This window comes from Bolinopsis microptera, chromosome 8 (genome assembly GCF_026151205.1).
Source record: "Bolinopsis microptera isolate Bmic1 chromosome 8, MBARI_Bmic_1.0, whole genome shotgun sequence".
Classification (NCBI taxonomy): domain Eukaryota; kingdom Metazoa; phylum Ctenophora; class Tentaculata; order Lobata; family Bolinopsidae; genus Bolinopsis; species Bolinopsis microptera.
This window is the reverse complement of record NC_087079.1, coordinates 15,752,745-15,773,617: the sequence shown is the minus strand read 5'-3', so window position 1 is coordinate 15,773,617 and position 20,873 is coordinate 15,752,745. Positions and strand designations below refer to the sequence as shown.

At 37.6% G+C, this 20,873-nt stretch overlaps 3 protein-coding genes across 2 annotated transcripts in view; 1 reads left to right on the top strand and 2 right to left on the bottom strand.

The window, feature by feature from the left end:
* Window positions 1–20,873, top strand: part of LOC134819366 (zinc finger TRAF-type-containing protein 1-B-like) — a 102,985-nt gene that overhangs the window by 35,486 nt on the left and 46,626 nt on the right.
* Window positions 1–20,873, bottom strand: part of LOC134819367 (small ribosomal subunit protein eS4-like) — a 79,237-nt gene that overhangs the window by 16,309 nt on the left and 42,055 nt on the right. The gene's annotated exons all lie outside the window — the stretch shown is intronic.
* The window catches only part of LOC134819364 (probable fumarate hydratase, mitochondrial), a 57,707-nt gene that overhangs the window by 19,796 nt on the left and 17,038 nt on the right, over window positions 1–20,873 (bottom strand). The window lies entirely within an intron of this gene.

Sequence of the window (20,873 nt, the reverse complement as noted above, 5' to 3'; positions counted from 1 at the left end):
ATCTGACAAAGATGCCCTACACGAATTTGAGAGCCTTCTTAATCAGGTTCCTGATAGGAACGTTATCCTGCTTGGAGATTTCAACTTTAATCTATTTAATAAAGGCTCTGCCAGCTTTGAAAACATTTTATATGGAAATAACTTCATCCCACTTATATCACTGGCAACGCACCATAAACCAGGCTGTGTCCCATCGCTTATTGACAATATTCTGACAAACTCCACTGACAATATTGTGTCAGCTGGACTACTGGATACCAGGGTTTCGCATCACTCTCCAATTTTCTGTATTCTCGAATGTAGCATGCCTGAAGAACCAGAACTTGACCCTTGTAAACCAAAATACGACTACTGTGAATCTAATATGACCAAGTTCTTAGAAGATATTCAAACAAATTTTTGTGGGCAGGTGTGCTACAACGTAGAAAACTTTGAAATTTTTGCAAATAAGATAAAACTTTTGATCGAAGAAAACTTTTTAATTGAATCTGAATCGTTCAAAAAGTCAAAAAGAAATATGATTGCAAACCCTTGGATCACACCAGGGATCATTGCATCAGTGAAAAAGAAAGAATATCTTTACAAGCAGTGGAAGAGTACAATTAAGGAACCCAACCCTCTTGGAGACTCTGATCTATACTTAACCTATAGTAAATTCCGTCGACAGTTAAAATACATTATCAGATCTGCCAAGAAATTGTACTATTGCAGAAAATTCTCAAAAGTCTCAGGTAATATGAAGCAAACATGGGCACTGACCAATGAACTGAGGGGAAAAACAAAAACTGGAATAAAGGCCTCGTTCAAAATAGATGGTAGTTTAGTAAAAGACAAGCGTGTCATATCGAATGGCTTTAACATGTTCTTCTCTTCCATTGCAGGTAAACTTAATGCGAAGCTCTGCTCCTCCAAACCAATAAGTCGTGACACAGCTTGCCAGAGGCCCCTTAATTATAAGAACTACTTTAACAAAAGAGTTACCAACAGTATGTTCTTAAACCCCTGTGATTCTGAGGAAATCGAAAAAATTGTTAAAACCTTCCAGGGTGACAAGGCTAGTGACATATCAATAGCTGTTCTTAAGAAATGTTGCACTACAATCTCTAAACACCTAGCTGGTTTCCTAAACTCATTCATGAAGCTGGGTCTATTTCCAAATATTCTCAAAATAGGTAAGGTCACCCCCGTATTTAAGAAAGGAGACCCACAGCTGTTTGATAACTACAGGCCTATATCCATTCTACCTATCTTTGGTAAGATATTTGAAAAAGTAATTTACTGCCGACTATATAACTTCTTTACTTCACATATGGTCATATACGATAAACAGTTTGGATTCAGATCCAACCACTCAACGGCACATGCCATCAATTACTCCATTGACCACATTCTTAAAAACCTAGAAAGTAAGAATCATGTAATTGGCATATTCATTGACTTAAGCAAAGCGTTTGACACAATCGACCACAGAAAATTACTTGTCAAACTTGAACACTATGGCATAAGAGGGCCCTGTCTTGACCTAATTGAAAGCTATTTGTGTAACCGACAGCAGTATGTTGATTTCCAAAATACACACTCTGATCACTGCAAAATTGAATATGGGGTACCACAGGGATCAGTTCTAGGCCCTCTCCTCTTCTTACTCTACATTAATGACATTACCAACTCTAGCAAACTTGGACACTTCATACTGTTTGCAGATGACACGAACATATTTGTTGCTGGAAAAACTGAACAAGAAGCCTATTTGAATGCTAATAAAGTACTTGAATCTGTAAATGACTATATGGAATCTAACTTGCTGCACATTAACCAAAGCAAATCGGTATACATGTTATTCAGACCTGGCCGGTACTCGTCCTGTGCACGTGCTCGTGAATATGGCTCTGAGAACTCACTCACGTTATCAGGCAACACGCTTACACGAGTAGATAAAGTGAGATTCCTTGGTGTTATCATAGACCATGAACTATCCTGGGAACCCCAACTAGATAACATAAAAAGTAAACTAACTACAAGTATAGCTATAATTAAACGTATTATGAAGTTTATTCCAGAAACAGAGTACCATAAGCTGTATGACTCCTTATTCAAGTCTCATATGAGCTACTGTATCAGTAGCTGGGGTGGTGTCACACCTTATAGACTATCTAAACTGTTCTCCATCCAAAAAAGATGTGTACGCCTTCTATTTGGAAGCAAACCAAGCTTTGACCGGGCAGAGTATTATGAAACATGTGCACGTGCAAGACCATACAGTGAACACATCGCAAAAAGGAGCTTTGCTTTGGAAAACACTAAGCCAATATTCAATACCGAGAAAATCATGTCAATCCACAACCTGTACACCCAACATATATCCACTGAACTGTTTAAAATCTTGAAACTGCATCAACCTATCTCTCTGACAAGTTTATTCCAAACAAGTTCCAGAGCATGTAGCCAAACTATGCGGGTCCCCCGACACAAACTTGAAATTTCTAAACACAATTTTGTCTTCAAAGGTACGACTATATGGAACAGTTTGGTTGATAAAATATTCGACAAATGCACTCCTAATGAAAACAATGTCATGGTCCCTGGCTCTACTAAATTTTCCGACCTTTCCTCCCCCATCTCAATTATCAAGAGCCGTATCAAAAAGCTCTTACTTGAAACCCAGCAATTGACAACACCTGGGCGTGAAATTGAGTGGCTCCCCCTAAATAGCTGGGGCATTGAACCAGCTTAGTCAATCAGCATCCCATCCCTTGCATACAACTAATTACAAAAGCGCTAATTATACCTGTTTCAAAAGCATCCTGTCTGGAAGTTCCCTGACTGCCGTGTGAATCTTTGGATCTATTTTTGGATCTATTTTTATATTGATATGATTTTTATATACCTATATATTCCTCGCATAATTTCCATGTCCGCCTGAACAAACCTGGCACCATCAAATCTTACTCTAGAAACCCCAGAACTCATCAAGCCTAGTCTGAATTCAAAACTAGTTGACCAGCTACGTACAGTTTCCTGGACAGCTGGAACCTTTTGGGCCATGCACAAGCCAATAGCATGTATGGTCCTGCAGTGGGGTCTCCTTGTCCTTGGATCTGTGTTTTGATCCGTCTTTTCTTAAAATTTTCCATTTGTGTCACTTAGAATCACCTTTTAAAATGTTAATCGACACCACTGGTCCTAGTTAAATTTAACCATGGCACGACTATTCGAACGTAACAGTTAAATAGGTGTGACATACTATTATATTCTTATAATTATATCATATGAATTGATTGCACTGCTAATAAATAAAATACTTTGTTTTACTAAAATACTTTGTTTTACTATATAAACAAATTTACCATTCTCTCTTTGAATCACATCTCGGTTTTGCTATTTCTGTCTGGGGAGGTGTTCCTAATATCCAGTTAAAACCACTATTTATTACTCAGAAGAAATGTATAAGAATTCTATTCGGAGACCATAAAAGGTATGTAGACAAATTCAAAACATGTGCTAGAGTTTTGTAAAATTGGCTCATTTAATTTTAATTCCTCTTGTTCTTCTGTTAAGAATAAATTACAAAAGTCATTGATGAATGCCCAAAACAGGTATGGTGCTGAATGGAATGACAAAAATTTCACTGAATTCTAAGTTAAACACAATATAATCCAGGTATCGGCAGGCGCTGCCGCCAAACGACATTATCATGCATATACTTCTTTATTTTCAGCAGCTAGTATGTTAGCGCGCATAACAAGGCGCGCTAGCATTTTACCGCCATACTAGGTTTCACTGATTTCACAATACACAATACACAATATGTCCAATTTGATTCTAATTGTTGCTCCTAATCTGATAATTCTAATGACAGTGACTGCTCCCTATTAACCAACCGACCAACATTTTCGGTCGAACCCTAAAATTACTAATACCAAATTTAAACCCCACATGTGCGTGTATAGTCCCCAAATCTTCTGTTGTAATATGGTATTTGGAGATATCTTTTAGGATATCTTAGTTTTAGTATAACGTTTACGGGACGTAGAATTTAGTATGTGTTTCCGGGTATTATATAATAACCAATGTTTTTATATGTTCGTATTTGGGAGTTACACATTTTGAGTGTAAGTCGGTTGGCTGGCAGAACTACTGTCAGACTAACTGTCTGTAACGAGCCGTCCGCTCACTTTGCACCTGACTAACAGCCAGACCTGTGGTTGGTCCTCGCGGACACAGGGTGACTGCTAGTGGAGTGCTCATTGGCGAGACTGCAAGTCACGTGGTGCAAGCAGATGCGTTGTGCCGTCACGCAGTGTGGCGTGACGTGTTTTGAGAGTATACCGGGAGAGCCGGAAGTGGAGAGCTCACTTCTGAGTTGCCCCTTAATCATTTTAAGGGATTCGATTGTCAATAGCCAGTTTAACTGAGTACTATTCTCTGTGACTAGACACGTAGTGTGATCTATATTCACGGCAATCGCTTGGAGCGAACACTTGGAAGTTTTTATCTGTTGACGTTCACTTTGTATAACTTTCTCCTTTTAATTAATTATCCTTTTAAATATACTCGTTTCGTTTCTACTATTCGGTACGCCCTGCCGTTCGTGCTACGTGACTAGAGCTTGACTAGCATACACTAAACACTAAGAAACTCGGTTTTCTATATCTGGAGGCCACTTTTAGTGTTGCTATTTTTGCTCGTAATCCTTCTAGTATCACCTATATTCAGTATAGTTTCGTTTAATATCCTAACGTTTCTCATTTGATAAGCTAAGTTCGGTGTACGTCGCAGTGCAGAAGTATTACGTGGAGATTGTTCGAGATCTTCAGTACTTCCTACTAGATTTGGTAAGTGGTTTTAATTGCTACACATTTTGTGGTACCTGTATATTCCAGTTGAGTGCTATCGTTTTAACGAGCACCTAGTTTACAGCCGTTTGTGAGCTTCAGTACTGTTAAATCTATATAGATAGCTCGTATTCGTGAGATTAAGCTACCATGAGAAGTGATGATCGTAGGAACACGTATGTTTGGTCACGTTATCAGCCAACTCGCAACGTGGGTAATTCTAATAATAGGGGATTACGTAACGTTCGTCATCAGTTTGAAGGTTGTTGGGAGTGTGGTGATATAGGACATTTTCAGAGAAACTGTCCGAGCAGATTTGCTGGTAATAGAGGTAGATATCAAGACAGAGGGTCTTCATATCAGAGTGGTTATGGCCAACAGAGTTGGAACAGAGTGTATAGACCTAACAGTCAGGTGCCTTTAAACTTCTAAAGGGTGGCCCTAGATTTAAGAGGAGGTCACCCGCGGTCAAAAACACACGCATTTATGAGATTGTAATGAGATTTTCGAAAGTGACGTCTTTTGTCATCAGGAAGCTTCAGGAGCTTGCTAACTGTACTTTTACCATGAAGCATATCTCGGGGAAGAGAAACCAGAAGTGTGGTGGATTTAACCGCTATAAATACCAGGGTTATGGTAAATCTCGAGAAAATGTAGCGAGCATTGGTAGCAGTTGCACTTTTAGTCTTGAAGCTGCCTTAGAGGGAGTAAACCGGGTGACACGTGAACATTATAGATGTAAACACCCGATACTGTTTAAGAGGATGCAAGTACCGGTTAGCAGCGAGACAGTGGTTAAGGATGATTGCAGTAATATGATCGAGGAATCTTGCAATGAGTTGAGTGTTGAGGATAGTATGATTCCGGCGTTTTTGTTTGATGAGAAGTTTAGTGATGACCATAGCACAGTAAACATTGTTCAGATTACGCCTGAAGTTGATAGCCGCCATTGCAATTGTAGTCTTACTCAGGCTGATACTACAGAGAAGGCATCAGTAGTTGCGGGAGCAGTTGATGCGGTGGAAAATGTTTCAGCGGTTACTAGAGATGTAAGCTCTCTAGAGAGAGGGGTCTTGTGTGCAGCAAGTAAGCCACCTCAGGCATACAATAAGGCTAAGAGCAGTGGAGCTGAGTTAAAGACGGACTCATCGGAGCGATTTTTAGATTATTCCGATAGTAATAGTGAAGAGGAGACAGATTTTCAGCTGAGAAGAGCACCAGTTGTAAGGAGAAGAGAGGTTCATCCGAAGAAGTTTCGTCTGGAGAAGGATGGTGCAGCTAGCATTTACAAGCAACCTAGTTTTAGTTCTACTCCTAGAGTGGTAATTAAACCTGCTCTCCTAGATCTCAATTCGACTAATCCTAGTTTACGCACTGTAACACCTTTCACACATAACATTCCCTCAGGCGATAGTGTAGAAACAGTTGATAATTCTGCAGAGTTTTTCACTCCAGCTAGAGAGAGATCGACCGCTAGAAGAGCATCGAGTCCGCTCGTTAGTGAAAGAACAATAGGACGTAACAGTTCTATGTCACATGATGCTGAGGAACGGAGACAACCTGACCGTTTAGAGTACGAGAAAATAAGTTTGGTCAAGGATCTTTTGAAACTCTTGAGCCAGTAAAGGACGGGGAGATGCCCAGATTGAGGGAATTTCACTTACTTTGGAATCTAGTTTCAGTACAGTAATTTCTTACGTAGCTAGCTTTTCTACTTAGTACTTAGCAGTGGTACTGTACCTTACTGAGGATAACACGTGGTATCTTTCAGAACAGTACTGATAGGGATAATAGGATCTTTACTCGCAACACGACTCGCTCAGGGCTGCTTTAGTGGCGGAAACGTAGAAACTTTCAAATTTATTTTGACTTCTTTGTTTGCTTGTCAAGGACGATTTAGAGATTCGATACATCTCTATCAGATGATGAAGACTCAACACCAAAGACTCTACAACTTGGTGAAAAAGGAAGTATTGGAAGGTTTTGGAAGGTTTTGGAAGGATTGTGGAAGGCAATTTTATATGTTGTATTTGTTTTTGAGGATTTAAATTTAATGCACAGGTTTAGGGATGTGTATTATACTTTGAGGCTTGACTCATTTTTAAGTTTTGAACTTTTGATGCGTGGAAGCATTGAAATTTAAATTTTGAGTAGGGCGATTATTTTATTGTTTTAAAATATTCGAAAAAAATTTTTGGGTAGAGATGTTGTAATATGGTATTTGGAGATATCTTTTAGGATATCTTAGTTTTAGTATAACGTTTACGGGACGTAGAATTTAGTATGTGTTTCCGGGTATTATATAATAACCAATGTTTTTATATGTTCGTATTTGGGAGTTACACATTTTGAGTGTAAGTCGGTTGGCTGGCAGAACTACTGTCAGACTAACTGTCTGTAACGAGCCGTCCGCTCACTTTGCACCTGACTAACAGCCAGACCTGTGGTTGGTCCTCGCGGACACAGGGTGACTGCTAGTGGAGTGCTCATTGGCGAGACTGCAAGTCACGTGGTGCAAGCAGATGCGTTGTGCCGTCACGCAGTGTGGCGTGACGTGTTTTGAGAGTATACCGGGAGAGCCGGAAGTGGAGAGCTCACTTCTGAGTTGCCCCTTAATCATTTTAAGGGATTCGATTGTCAATAGCCAGTTTAACTGAGTACTATTCTCTGTGACTAGACACGTAGTGTGATCTATATTCACGGCAATCGCTTGGAGCGAACACTTGGAAGTTTTTATCTGTTGACGTTCACTTTGTATAACTTTCTCCTTTTAATTAATTATCCTTTTAAATATACTCGTTTCGTTTCTACTATTCGGTACGCCCTGCCGTTCGTGCTACGTGACTAGAGCTTGACTAGCATACACTAAATACCAGGAAACCCGGTTTTCTATACTTCTCTCTGCTCTCGGACTTTGTTCTTTTGAATAGTACTGTTTGTATACTTTAACAAATAGTGATTTTAACTTTGAGATAAACTGCTAGATTATTATATTTTTGTACCAATGTTCACCTAACTTAACGTCTCTCACTGACACCATCACCCGGCAACCAATTTTAAAGTATAATTTATTAACGATCTGACTACAGACTGGTGGTCAAGGTTCCCCGTATAGTAGCTCAACGGAGGGGGTAATCAGGGCAAGTGTTAATGAAAAATGTACGTGTCCTTCCACAATCCCCTCTGTTGGGTCACACGTTATTGGGAACTGAGATCGCTATCGTGTAACTAGAAGCAGTATATGCAAAGTAACTTAGGTGATAGGTGATAGGCAATATGAAATTACACAACTTACTTTAACTTTATCCCGTCACCCATGGACTTATCAATTAACGGCTGGTGGTGGTGTCATCGTTTGTCGTACTCAAAACGTTTCGCGGTTGCGAATGCCGGCCCATCGAGGAAAATCTTTTTACTTTGTATTTTAACCATTATAAAGTGTGATTAGTCGGACATAGTACTGAGTTCAAACAGTCCCCGAAACGAAAAAGCAAACATTTGAGTTTTGTTTCGGCGACTGAATCGTTGATGGGCCGGCAAATATTTGTTGTCGATTAGTGTTGAATACTCATATTAACATGATTATTGATTTAATTTAGGAATTGTATATAAATATCTTTGACCAAGTTTAATTGTTAATGGGAATGCACCCCAGCACTCGGCGCTACATATTATAACCAACATTGCTTATATTCTGCCTACATATTATAACCAACATTGCTTATATTCTGCCTTGTAAACAAAGAGCAAATCTTCTTAATGCCTTCTTCCTGTCCTAAAACTAAAACTTCATCCTATTAAAGTAAAGGCCAGTTGTTACCACAAGCTATTATACCGTCCCTCTCAAAAACATGCCTCAGCCTCCATCAAAAACAATTTTAGTTTTCAGTCCTTCTAGTTTCCAAAAATCTACCGAGCTAGTGTTCTGGTGTGCACAAAAGCCCCTAAGCCCGTGCATTCCTTGCCCCGCTAGCTGCCAGTCCTTGACAAACTTCCAATAGCAAAGATCAACTAGTCATTTACAAATTGAGCACTATACAATTTTAATTGTTTTAAATATTTGACTTTGTAAAATGAGCTAAAACATTGATTTATTAGTTTCATTGATTTATTAGTTTCATTGGCTTTGATGTTAGCGGCTACAAGCTTGAAGCTAGGCAGCTGCAGAAAAAATGCCGCGCGCGTTCAGCGTAGGGCTTTTCGTTTTTGATTTTACAAATGACAAAGCAACTTTTAATGATTATTAATGGAATTATCGGATATTTATAATTCAATATGTATTGATTCTTCTGTGGAAAATAAAAATTGTATTTTACTTAAATTGTATTTTACTTATGCCTCTGGTTCGAAATCATGTTTAATTAAGTTATAGAATTCTAGTTTTGGCGAGGAGGCCTTGGCAGCTTTCCAGGTATTTACGAATTCTTCCCTCATGTTATGACTGATTTGGGCGGAGAGCTTAGATTTTGAGGAAGATGACGGGGTGAAGTTGTATTAGGTGAGAAGCTTTGAGATGTTGGTATACCAAGGAAGTCCCAACATGATTTGTTCGTGAAATGCAGCACAGAGTAGTTCGTTTTCAGTGTTTTCAAGGCGACTATAGTAATCCATTGCAAGTTAACAGGCTTCAAAGAATAGGGGGTGGCGACCGCTTTCGCCCCAGCAACCTATATTTGATGCTTTTGAATGGACAGACAAAGACCACTTGATAAACTTTAGGTGGAATTTTTCATAGTGGTCTTGTGCAATGTACTTCAAGGTATGCTGGGGGTTGGCTTTGTCATCTATTTTTGAAAGGTATCTCATGGTTTTTGAGTGAGGGCATAAGACTTGACAGCCATAAAGCAGGATTGGTTTTTATTAAGGAGTCAAATAGAATATTAAGGGCACGGTGAGAGAGGGCATCCTTAACTATTTTGCCTTTGAGGCCATAGAGAGCACGGAGAGCCTTGGCCCTCAGCTCAGTATTTGCTGCTGTGAACGATCCATTTCTGTGGAATATTATGCCAAGATAGCAGTATTTATCGGTGTGCTGGATGGGCTGACCTCCCAATGTGAATGTTTCATAGGACTGCTTTCGTTTGGGAGGGCTGAATATTACAATCTTGGTTTTCTTAATATTTACTTCAAGGCCCATGGAGTTACAGAAATCAAATAGAATGTTGATATTGACTTGCAAGGCCTTGGGAGTTAGAGCAAGAAGGACAAGATCGTCAGCCCACAGCAGATGTGATATCAGAACGTCAGCAAGAACTGGATAGTCACCAACAGATTTCAGGAGAGATGAAAAGTCATTAATGTAGATTTTGAAAAGGTCTGGCGATAGGGGGTGTCCTTGCTCCGTTCCTTTGCCAATATCAATTTTAGGCGACAAGAGTTTGGAAATTTTTATATGGGCAATAGAGTTTTTGTACATTCACTTAGGCAGTTGAAGAAGTTGCCGGTTATTCCAAGGCATGTAATTTTGTGCAGAAGGAGGTCCCTACATACAGTGTCAAAGGCCTTTCTTAGATCAACAAAGCATGCATAAAGACGAGCCTTTTTAGATTTTGTGTATTTGTCAATTACTGTCTTGAGGGTGAAAACGTGATCGTTAGTTTGGGCACCTTTCGAAAATCCAAGCTGTTCTTTTGGGTCAGGACAGTAGAGCTTTTTGAAGTGTAACAGACGTTCAAGTAAGATGCTAGAGAACAGCTTACCCATACAACCGCCAACTGCTATTGCTCTGTAATTGTCTGGGCTGAAGGGGTTGACTGATTTATAGATAGGAGTGATGATACTGGTATGCCATGGATAGTAGCCCAGTAAACGACCGGGGGTAGGATTTGGCCGGGGCCGGGGCCGGGGCCGGGAATGTCCAAATTTTGCCGGGGCCGGGAATTGGCCGTTCTGGAATTTGGCCGGGGCCGGGGCCGTGAATTTAATAAATCCTTGAAAGTTGGCACTCTGGACATCATCCTTTCAAAATTGAAAATCCATTTTAAGATTTATATGAAAGTTTTAGGCCGATTTCGATCAAAAAGTTGGCACTCTGGACATCATCCTTTCAAAATTGAAAATCCATTTTAAGATTTATATGAAAGTTTTAGGCCGATTTCGATCAAAAATTCCCGGCAAAAATTGAAAATCGGCCGGGGCCGGGGCCGGGAAGAAATAGCTCCCCCGGTGCCGGGATTGCACGGCGCCGGGAATCCCGGTCGATTCCTGTAGTAGCCTGAGACCAGAGAGTGGTTGAATGTTTTGAGGATGACTTGGAAACAAAGCGGAGTTAGGCTCTGAAGCATCTCGTTTGAAATCAAGTCATTTGAGCAACTTTTACCCTTTTTGAGCTTTTTGATTGCGGAAGTAAGTTCAGAATCAGATATGAGCTTGTTTAGGATGTCCAGATCTGGTGGTTCAGGGTAATGTCTGTGATTGTGGTGAGTGAGATCTGGTTCCTGGTCAGGTTTATTATAGAGGGAAGCAAAGAAATCATGAAAGCTAGCAAGATCGAATTTGTCTAGTAGGGGACTAGTGTCATGTTCTTGTTTTAGCCTTTTAAATTTTTTCCAGTCAAGAATATGACCCTCTTCAATAGCTTCATTTAGCTTCCTAAGAAAGGATAATTTCTTACTGTTAACAAGATTGCTGTGCTTATTGCGTTGCTTATAATATTCTCGTCTGAGAATGTTGTTGCAGTGTTTACTCAGGCTGAGAAGTTAAGGGAAGCAACAGAAGAAAATAACTATGTGAAAATACAAAGATTGTGTAATAGTGTTGACAATGTAACGCTGAAACCAATCCTACAAGAAATAACTGGAGAGTATAAGGAGTTGGTACTTCATGTTGCTGCAAAGGTTGAAGATGGGCAGATTTTATCCTATCTCTGTGATCAAGGTGCAGACATACATGCTATAGATGAGGACAATGACACAACTCTGCACTGGGCTGCTCGGTATGGTAAACTAGACTGTATTAAATATCTATGTTAAATGGTGCAGACAAGAGCAACAAGGGGGACAATGGTAGAACACCTCTAAACATAGCATCACTAAATGGTTAATGTGACTGTGTGCAATATCTCTGTGATGCAGATGTACACGTTAGGGATGCACTTAACAACACTGCACTGCACTACGCAGCAGCAAAGGGTAACCTAGACTGTATGCAATATCTCTGTACACTCAGTGCAGATATAATTAGTAAGGGGGACAAGAGTCAAACACCTCTACATAAAGCAACACATAGAGGACACTTGTTCAACTGTGTGCGCTGGTAATGCAATGAGGCTAATGTTGATATCAATATCACAGATGAAGACGGTAACACGAGCATTCACAAGGCCATTATATCCAGGAAAGCTGAAGTTGTCAAGTACCTATCAGAACAAAAAAGCATAAACCTAATGTTGAGAAACAACAAAGGTCTTTCACCTTTAGATATCGCTGTTGAAAAACAGGACGCTGAACCCAAAGATTTTGGAATTTTCACCGTCACGGACCCATGTTTTATATAATATGGATTTTTGTCGAATCGCTTTTAGCCTTTTTTTTCCTTTTTTATAATTAATAGTGAATAGTTCCGAGCAGATATTATGTAGAACTCCATCTGAGCAATTATAAATTAGTTATGAATGTGCATAATCTGTACTTTTACCATTGTACTAAGAGATCAAGATCAAAACACAGGCTCCAATTCTTTGGTTGTCGCTGCTGAATCTCCAAACAATTTTGCCATGTTGTTTACTTTCGTTCAATAATAATTATTGCACTTGTTATTTTCTGCTCATTGATTTAATACTCTCTATCAGAATGTCAGGAAGTTCAGAACACTGGAATAGACAAAGGTTTGAACTAATCGAATAATTATGTCCAACAATTTGTGAGTGATTTTATTAGTGATGTACTGCCAAGTAATGAATTATTAAAAAGAAATGTATTCAAGAAACTCCTCGAAAAATGATCAAAATCACACGCTATGACTTATAATTAAGATTTCTGCTGATTTTTTCAGTTTCCATCACATTTGGTTATCCACATTTATTCAGGCAGTATTCAAGAGACCTGGAGGAGAATCTCAGGCACTCACGTGACTCGTCACCTGACCGGGAAACTCCGAGAAATAAAACTAAAAGGGTATGGTCTATTACCATTATGTATCTTATTACCATTACGTATCCATGAAAATGTATAATTTATATTTGTTGAAATGTTTGTTATTTTACAGTTTTATGAATTAATAATCACAGTACAACGGAAGTTGTCTGATACTTGATATAATTCTAAGTTGCCTCCTGCAAAACAAATCCTGTCATAATCTATAGATTTTCATCAAAATGATATAAATTCTGATGTTGTTGATGAGCTACATTTCTCCTCGGTTGGTAGAGATCTTATCACTTATTTCAGCCTTTCAAAACACGACACCTTTTTCACTATTTAACTGAATAATTATTTTCAGATTAAAGTTGGTAACGATAGAGAAGCACAGATACTTCAATTCCATGAAAAAGTCTCAGATTTGTTGATTTGCACTGTCTGTTTGGGTGAGCTATTTTCATGTTTTGGTTTGTTTGCACAGTAAAATCCCATTTTCTACTCTTTACTATCAACTCTCACATTCGATAGATAGCCGGTGATAACTTTTTACTTTGCAGACCATTTTTACTTTATCATAGAGTAATTGAAATTAATTTGAGAACTCCTTTTTTTTATTCTTTTTCTCTACAGCAAATCCCAATACTGAGATATACCAGTGCCACTATGGACATTTGATGTGTATCGGCTGCTTCTACAGGCTCCTCGCTGATGCCAGAATCAAGGTACATGTTTACATTATAAAGTTTATAGCAGGGCACACCATTAACATTGTACTACACGTCTTATGCTTACATACTAACTGTGTCAATAAGCTGCGATACAAAGTAAAGTCAAAATCGGCTGAAATTTTAAATTTTTAAAGCATCCTGAATTTACATAAATTAACTTTTGTTATGCCAATGTAAACCAAGTAATAGAAACCGTAACTACAAAACAGTTGTTAGTACTTCAAAACGCAGAAACCGAACCAATCTTCGACAGAAAACGATCATTTAAAACAATATCTAGAATCGTCATTTTATTTTGAACAATTGCATACTATATTAATAGTAAAACACGAAACATCGATGTTTAAACTCCGTTCCTGTGATCTGCTCAAACGTCGACCATTTCCAATGCCTAAAAAAGAGGATCTTTACTTGACAGACATTGTGAATACCCAGGAATTGTGAATTATTAATCTCTAGCTGTCTTGATCTGTACTGATCACCATTTTAGGATGTCTTGATTTCTTTTAGGGGTTTTGAATATTTTAATGGTGTAAACAGTTTCTTAATAATAATAATAATTAATCATCACAATAATGCGAATAATAAACAAAGCTCCGATCCGGATAATATCACATAAAAATTAAATCAATAAATCCTCAATTCCCTACTTAAACTTCGTTCTTGCAATCTACTCAGACTATCCATCTGCTGATATTGAGTTTTTGACAGGACCACAATCACTGCTCCGAAGATCAGAAACTTCTGTGCCACCAAAGAAAGACCTTGTAGAACTATCATTATCCAGTAGGAGATGAGACTGACAGGACAGATGTCCGTACCGTAGATGTATTTTAATAGCATGATTGACTGTAGGCGCTCAACTAATCGCTTCATCGTCCAGCACGATAGCGCGACTGAGAAAGATAATTAATTGGTTGTAGAAAGTTATGATAATAGTAATGAAACCCAACCTTATTTTTGTACATTTGAGACAAGAAATTTGAACAAAAGATACGTATCTAGTTACACAATATCGAATACAATAAGCTATGTATTCCAATGTGTAACTGGACACGTTTATTTTGTATACATAGGGTGAGTGTTTCAGATATAATATACACGATCAGAGTATTTCTATTTAAGGAGGTAGGTAGTTATGCTACAGTGCTCTACGGTTATCATCCAGAAATGAAATTCTGTGGAAACTTTTAAGTTTGTTATTTGTATGAATTACTAGATCAATTTACACGGTTACTCGTAAAGAATGTTGTACCAACATGTGATGAGAGGTATTATAACCAGTTCCAAACGATGCTTATTGTGTACCAGACAAGCTGCGGGTAATATCATTAAAGGTTGGCAGCTAATTGTAAATATTAAATTAATGAAAACCAAAATCTTAACTGTACCCACATCTTGGAAAGCTCCAGTTATCAGCATTCTCTCCAGTTACCAGTTACCAGTTACCAGTTACCAGTTACCAGTTACCAGTTACCAGTTACCAGTTTACCAGTTTACCGTACTTTAATATTATATTAAATACCTGCGCTCATTTCCCAGAAAAAACAGTTTGTACTGTTATGCTACTAAATATGAGTTTAGGTCTAATTTGGCACCAAAAACAGTTAGTTAAATTAAGATATAATTTATTAAAACAGATTGTGCGCGATTGATCATTTGTATAATTTTAAAAAGTGGCTTTGGTTGTTGACTTTTCCGTTTGAGAAGGTGCAGTGTTTAATTTATTTTAAAAATGTATTTCAACTACTGGTTCTTAAATTGATGTGTGATATGTTATAGTTACACTTTACATTACAGGCCATGTGTGTAATTGTAATATGTTAACATGTGGCGTGTGTTAGTTTATGTTTTTAATTAAGGCATAGATTATCTCAACTGTTAGTTTCATTGTTTACATCAATATCGGATCCTTTTAAAACTAACAAGGTCGTATTTAATGAGATGTTTAAGAACAGCATATTTCTGGGTGGGTATCTTATTTTTATAAACCAGGACATAGACAGTGGATTTCCTTCAACAGTTAGTACCACAAAAGGCCGGTTAAAGGGGGTGGGTGGTCTTAATTATTATCCTAAAAACAGTTAATACATGAACCCTTACCCACGGGCCCCCCCCCCCCGATTTTACTGCGCTAGTAAAAATACTTTCATAGGTTCAACGGTAGGTAATGCAATTGTATGACATGATATCTATTAATTTGTTTACACGTTTAGCGACAGTGATAGAAATCATATCAGGCCACTTATTCTTGGAGATGGCAAAAAAGATTTAATAAGCTAAAAGAATATTGTAGTAATATCGGGATTGGTTATTCTCTATTTCAGAAGTCTTGGCCCAGATTTCTTCTGGTCTATAGGGGGGGGAATAACGTAGAGCACAGGTGTAAGTTACTTCACTTGTGTTGTTGAGAGTGTCGGTTGAGAGGTAGCAAAATAACTCTTTCCAACGTAGATTGATGGCCATTGCCAGAAATATTCTCCTGTTACCGTAGCGAGTAGATCATCTTTTGCTTTCTTGTGACCAAGGATGCGTGCGTGTTGTGAGTGTGAGTAGAATGGTGACCTTTCTCTTCGGGGGCGGAGCGGAGGAGTGGTAGTGAAATACTGTTATGGAGGATAGACTGTTATGTAGGATAGACGGAATCGTTTCTGTAAGCTTTCTTGATATTCTTTTTAGAACTCTATCAACAACATTGATAAAAGTCCAGTTTGCCCGCTGAAATTTCAGAATCTTGCTTACTTTACGGAAGGCGCGAATGTATTAAAATCTATGAATTGTAAAAAGCAATAAGTGTCAGTTAGAGCTCTAAAATTGAATATGCATGTTATGGTCGGTACGAATATAATTAAATGAATTGATCAAGCAGCAGGATTTTCGCCACTGGCCAGTAATGCTTTTTGAAGGGAAACGCTTACAATGCTCATCAAGGAGCAAATCCGGGTTCGGTAACAATATCAAACGCATCAGGAAATCCATTTTTGAGAGATCGAGATTTAAATCACTCTTTTTACTGTTGTTTAACGAATGATATTAAGTTTGGTCGTTTTGAATTATTTTCAGACTTTAAATACGATGGGGTTTGAGTATAAATAGGTCTTGGGAACATAGTTCTACTCCGGAGTTATGGCAAAATACGTGTTAGTAATAACTCGTCAATGATTATATCGGTGTTCGTATGTTTTTATCTAACTACTGACTGTATTTGTTTATTTCAATAAGATATTTGTATTTACCTTATATTTATAATTAATATGTAGAGCAAAAGCATTCAGACCGGATGTGGGTTCGATGTCCAGGCTAGGGGGTTGATCTTCGATTCGAGATTTCAACCCTGGCCTGGACTCGACCCACATCGGTTCTACACTTTTACTAGTATCTGTTCCGTGGAGTAGTCCTCTGCTATCATGATCATCCCATTGTGGAAACTGATATTTTGATAATATGTGTTTTTATTGGCTACAATGCACTAATCGATTCAATTAATATTAGTTTCAATTTTAATTGTAGATTGGCCGTTAAAAATTGCACGCGAAAGTATTAAATAAGTACACAGAACTCGTCTTTGGATCTTCTCTAATCAAACAAATCGATCACCAAAGTAGCATCTGAGAAATTTGCACACATACAGTTGAGATGATGTCTAAATATTTTCTAAGTTTTTCTGGGAGGCTACTATGTAAGCTGCACTTGCAGTGGTCTGTCGAAAATGGTTACTTTGCGCACTTTAATAGTCGACTTTATGAAAAAGTTAACTAATCAAATTTATACTGGGATGCAGAAAAAGATTCTCTTTAAAACTTGAACATGAACTAGTGATTATGCTAAGGTAAAGATAGGGCTGCGTGGTCAATAGACTCATGATGAAATATTTGACTGGCAACAATCAGGCGCCAGCGAAAAAATCTGTAGTTCAATGCGCTTCCAGTGGTTCCATGTGTGCGGAGGGTGGGGGTGGTCTGGGTGGGATAGTGAAAATTTCAGTACAATGTCAATATAAAATGAAAATTGTGGCTTCTGGTGAGGTTGAGAAGGGAAATGCCAGATGGTCTGGATTTTAAGGATTTTAGGAAGGATGGCGGTTCCACCACCTGTGGAAGTACATTTGGTTTGTGCGCGTCTGTTCGTTATAGAGTATATGGCGTCTTTATGCACCTTTCAAGACTTTCATTACAAGAGATGTTAACGAGATAGGCCTGTAGTTCTCAAACCAAAGGCTTATCGCCCTTTTTGTGCACTGGTACTACAAGTGCCAGCTTCATCAGGGGGTTGGCATCCGCTTGAGAAGGACAGGTTAATAAAACACTATATGAGTATGCAAGGCTTGGTCACAGGTTTTTGAGGGACTACCCTGAATCCATCAGGGCATCGGCCTTGTTAGGATTTAACTTTTTAAGAATCAAACAGAACATCTTCTCTACTAAAAACACAAGACTGGAAAAACAATCATCCGAAAATCTATGTCAAATGCCATAATCGCTCTCTTGAGAAAACTGCTCATAAATATATTCGTTTTAAAAAGGCTAGCTTGATCAAATGGGATTGTTCGAAAGCGATTATGATTATTTAACAGTTTCAGGGATCATGTTGACTTTGTTTGAGATTTAAGTAGGTCCCGAATTTCTTGGAGATAAGCAGCATCTCGGAATCGATCCTCACACTGAGTCTAATTCTTTCGTCCATCATATTTTTAAATTTTGTTCGAAATGCACGATTCTTTTATAGCCCCAATGTTTCTTTATAGCCCCCATGTTTGTTACACAGTAAGTAAGTAGGTAAGTAAGTAAGTAAGATTATGATTATACTTCATCACAAGTGTCTTACAAAATACATTGCACTAAATAAAATATTATTTTAAATAAATATATTTTTCCATCAACATTAATAATTATCAATTCAATTTTATTAATAAATAAATCTAATACATTAATATAAAACAAATTCGATTAATACTTCCCCGTGGAATAAGATTTATTAAAACGCTTCTTTGCCACAAAAAGGATGAAAACTAAGATCTTAATTATGTGTCTCCTTATTGCTTAAATAATGGGTCCTTAATTTTCCCTAAAAACTTTGTTGAAACATCCCAAAAATAAAAAAATCATTTACACTGCGTTTTAGAAATCATTTCTTCTTAAATCCTTTCAATCTAACTTTAAAGTTAAACTGTCGAGCAGTTTTGACATCTGAAAGTAAAGTAAAGTAAAGTAAAAGTAAATTATGAAATAACATCTCACTATGTCTAGTGAAACAAATTTTGTAGTTGAAACAAATTTAAAAATTTATCCTTTATTTTACAATCATAATATAATTAATATTTTAAGCCTCCGTTTGAACGTTATAAATTTAATACTTCACAATTTAATTAAAAATTCAATTTATGTACAAGTCAATAACTGGCCGCCAAAGAGCGCATTCTTGAAGAACAGGATTAACTTGATTATGTTATACGACTATGTAAAATTTAAAACTATCCGTGGTTGTATCTTTTTAAATAATTAATGATAATTTTACCCTAAGTCCAAAGCCAGCTATTGAAACATTTACTTTTAAAATCTTAATATATCATCAAACTTTAAATATGTACAATGCAACAATCATTATGTGTAAACAGCGTTACTACAGCCCCTAAAAGCATAAATGTTATGCGGCGCGGCTCAAGCGCGCACGCATCGTTATTATTTCTATACTGTTTGCTTTCTAATAATATATGCAAATGGTACGTCTAAATTGTAAACGTTCATGTTTTGTGTAAAGTGGAATCCATTGGGAAGTAGTGACAAGGGATAAGGACCAAGTGCACTGTACGGCTTTTTCATTTTATTTTTTTTTTTTTTTTTCTGGGCCCTGGGGACCACTACTCTTTTGAAATCACTTACAACATTGAAATCTATATCTACTAGTCATTTGGCAATTGTTGTCATAAATCAAACTTTCTAAATTAATGCCGAGGGGAAGAGTTAAAACGCTTCACAGTAAAATTCATATATAAAAAATTCTAAACCATCAATAGGTATTAAATATTATGACAAGATATAGATTCTATTCGTAAAGTCATATTTCACATGATTTGCTTTATCATTATCTATACTGTAATGAAGTTTCAGTAGGATTTGTCGTTTCGAGAAGAAAGAAGGTTTGCGGGTCAAATTATTAACAAAAGTAAAACAAAAGTCCATTCAGGGACTCATGGAGTCGAAAAAGGTACACGGCTGATGTATGGTGCTGCTTGGGCATTTATTGATAAGATGTTTTATTGTATGATTGATAATGATTCTATTGTTGTGACTAATCAAGTTCATAAGTGGAGGTATAATAAAGTGTCTGCTCAGATACTTCGTCATATCATGTCCAGTATAATGATTTAATGATAGTATACAATGCAGTTTTAGTAGTTGACCCAAACAGTTTAAGTCAGTCATAACTCACAATCGTTAAGTCGTCGGTCATTGTCAAAGTCGTCGAGTGTTTATTCGTTGAGATAGAAGCAAGATAAGATGTTACGCGCGCGCGGTTTCATCCGGTTCGACGTGAGATGTGACAATGAAAAACGCCATGAATTATTATTTTCGCGCCGTTACGTAGAGTTACCAGGTGTAATAACTAGTTAACACTGGGTTGGTACACTGAGTGTAGTGTAAGTTTCATATACAAGCGTTGATATTTCCATTTTTGAGTGTATCGTGAGCATGTTTTACAGTGCGACTTGTCGGTACTAGTGTGTTTGTGTTATAAATATATATATTTGGCAGTAATGGTGAAAGTAATGATTTTGGTTGGATTGCCGTGGATATATGTATGAGAAGAGATATAAGGTCAATTTAGTACTCAATAAATCAGACTTGTGCTCATTTGTGCAAAATTAAGCTCACACCCAATCAAGTGTATCATGCTTGAATTGCCCTTCTCGTAAGGCAATTTGTTCAATATATTTCTTAAACCCGTTTGGTTGGGTATTAAAACTTATCTTACTTGATGTTTGTCGAAGCTGTTCCCATGTATAGGATCGATTGGTAGATGAATTGTGAGGATGGATGTGATTGTATGAATAATCCTCGCGTCGTGGTGACCTGTTAACTTGATGTAGTACAGAGATAAAGTTTCATCTAACTTATTAATTTTGATAGTTTAAGAGACAAGTGTACTTTGTACAGTTTGTGGACGTTTCAACAACCTGTGGGTTTTAAACAAAGCTTGGAGTGTTCTTTTTGGTTAAATAGTCCACCCCAGTC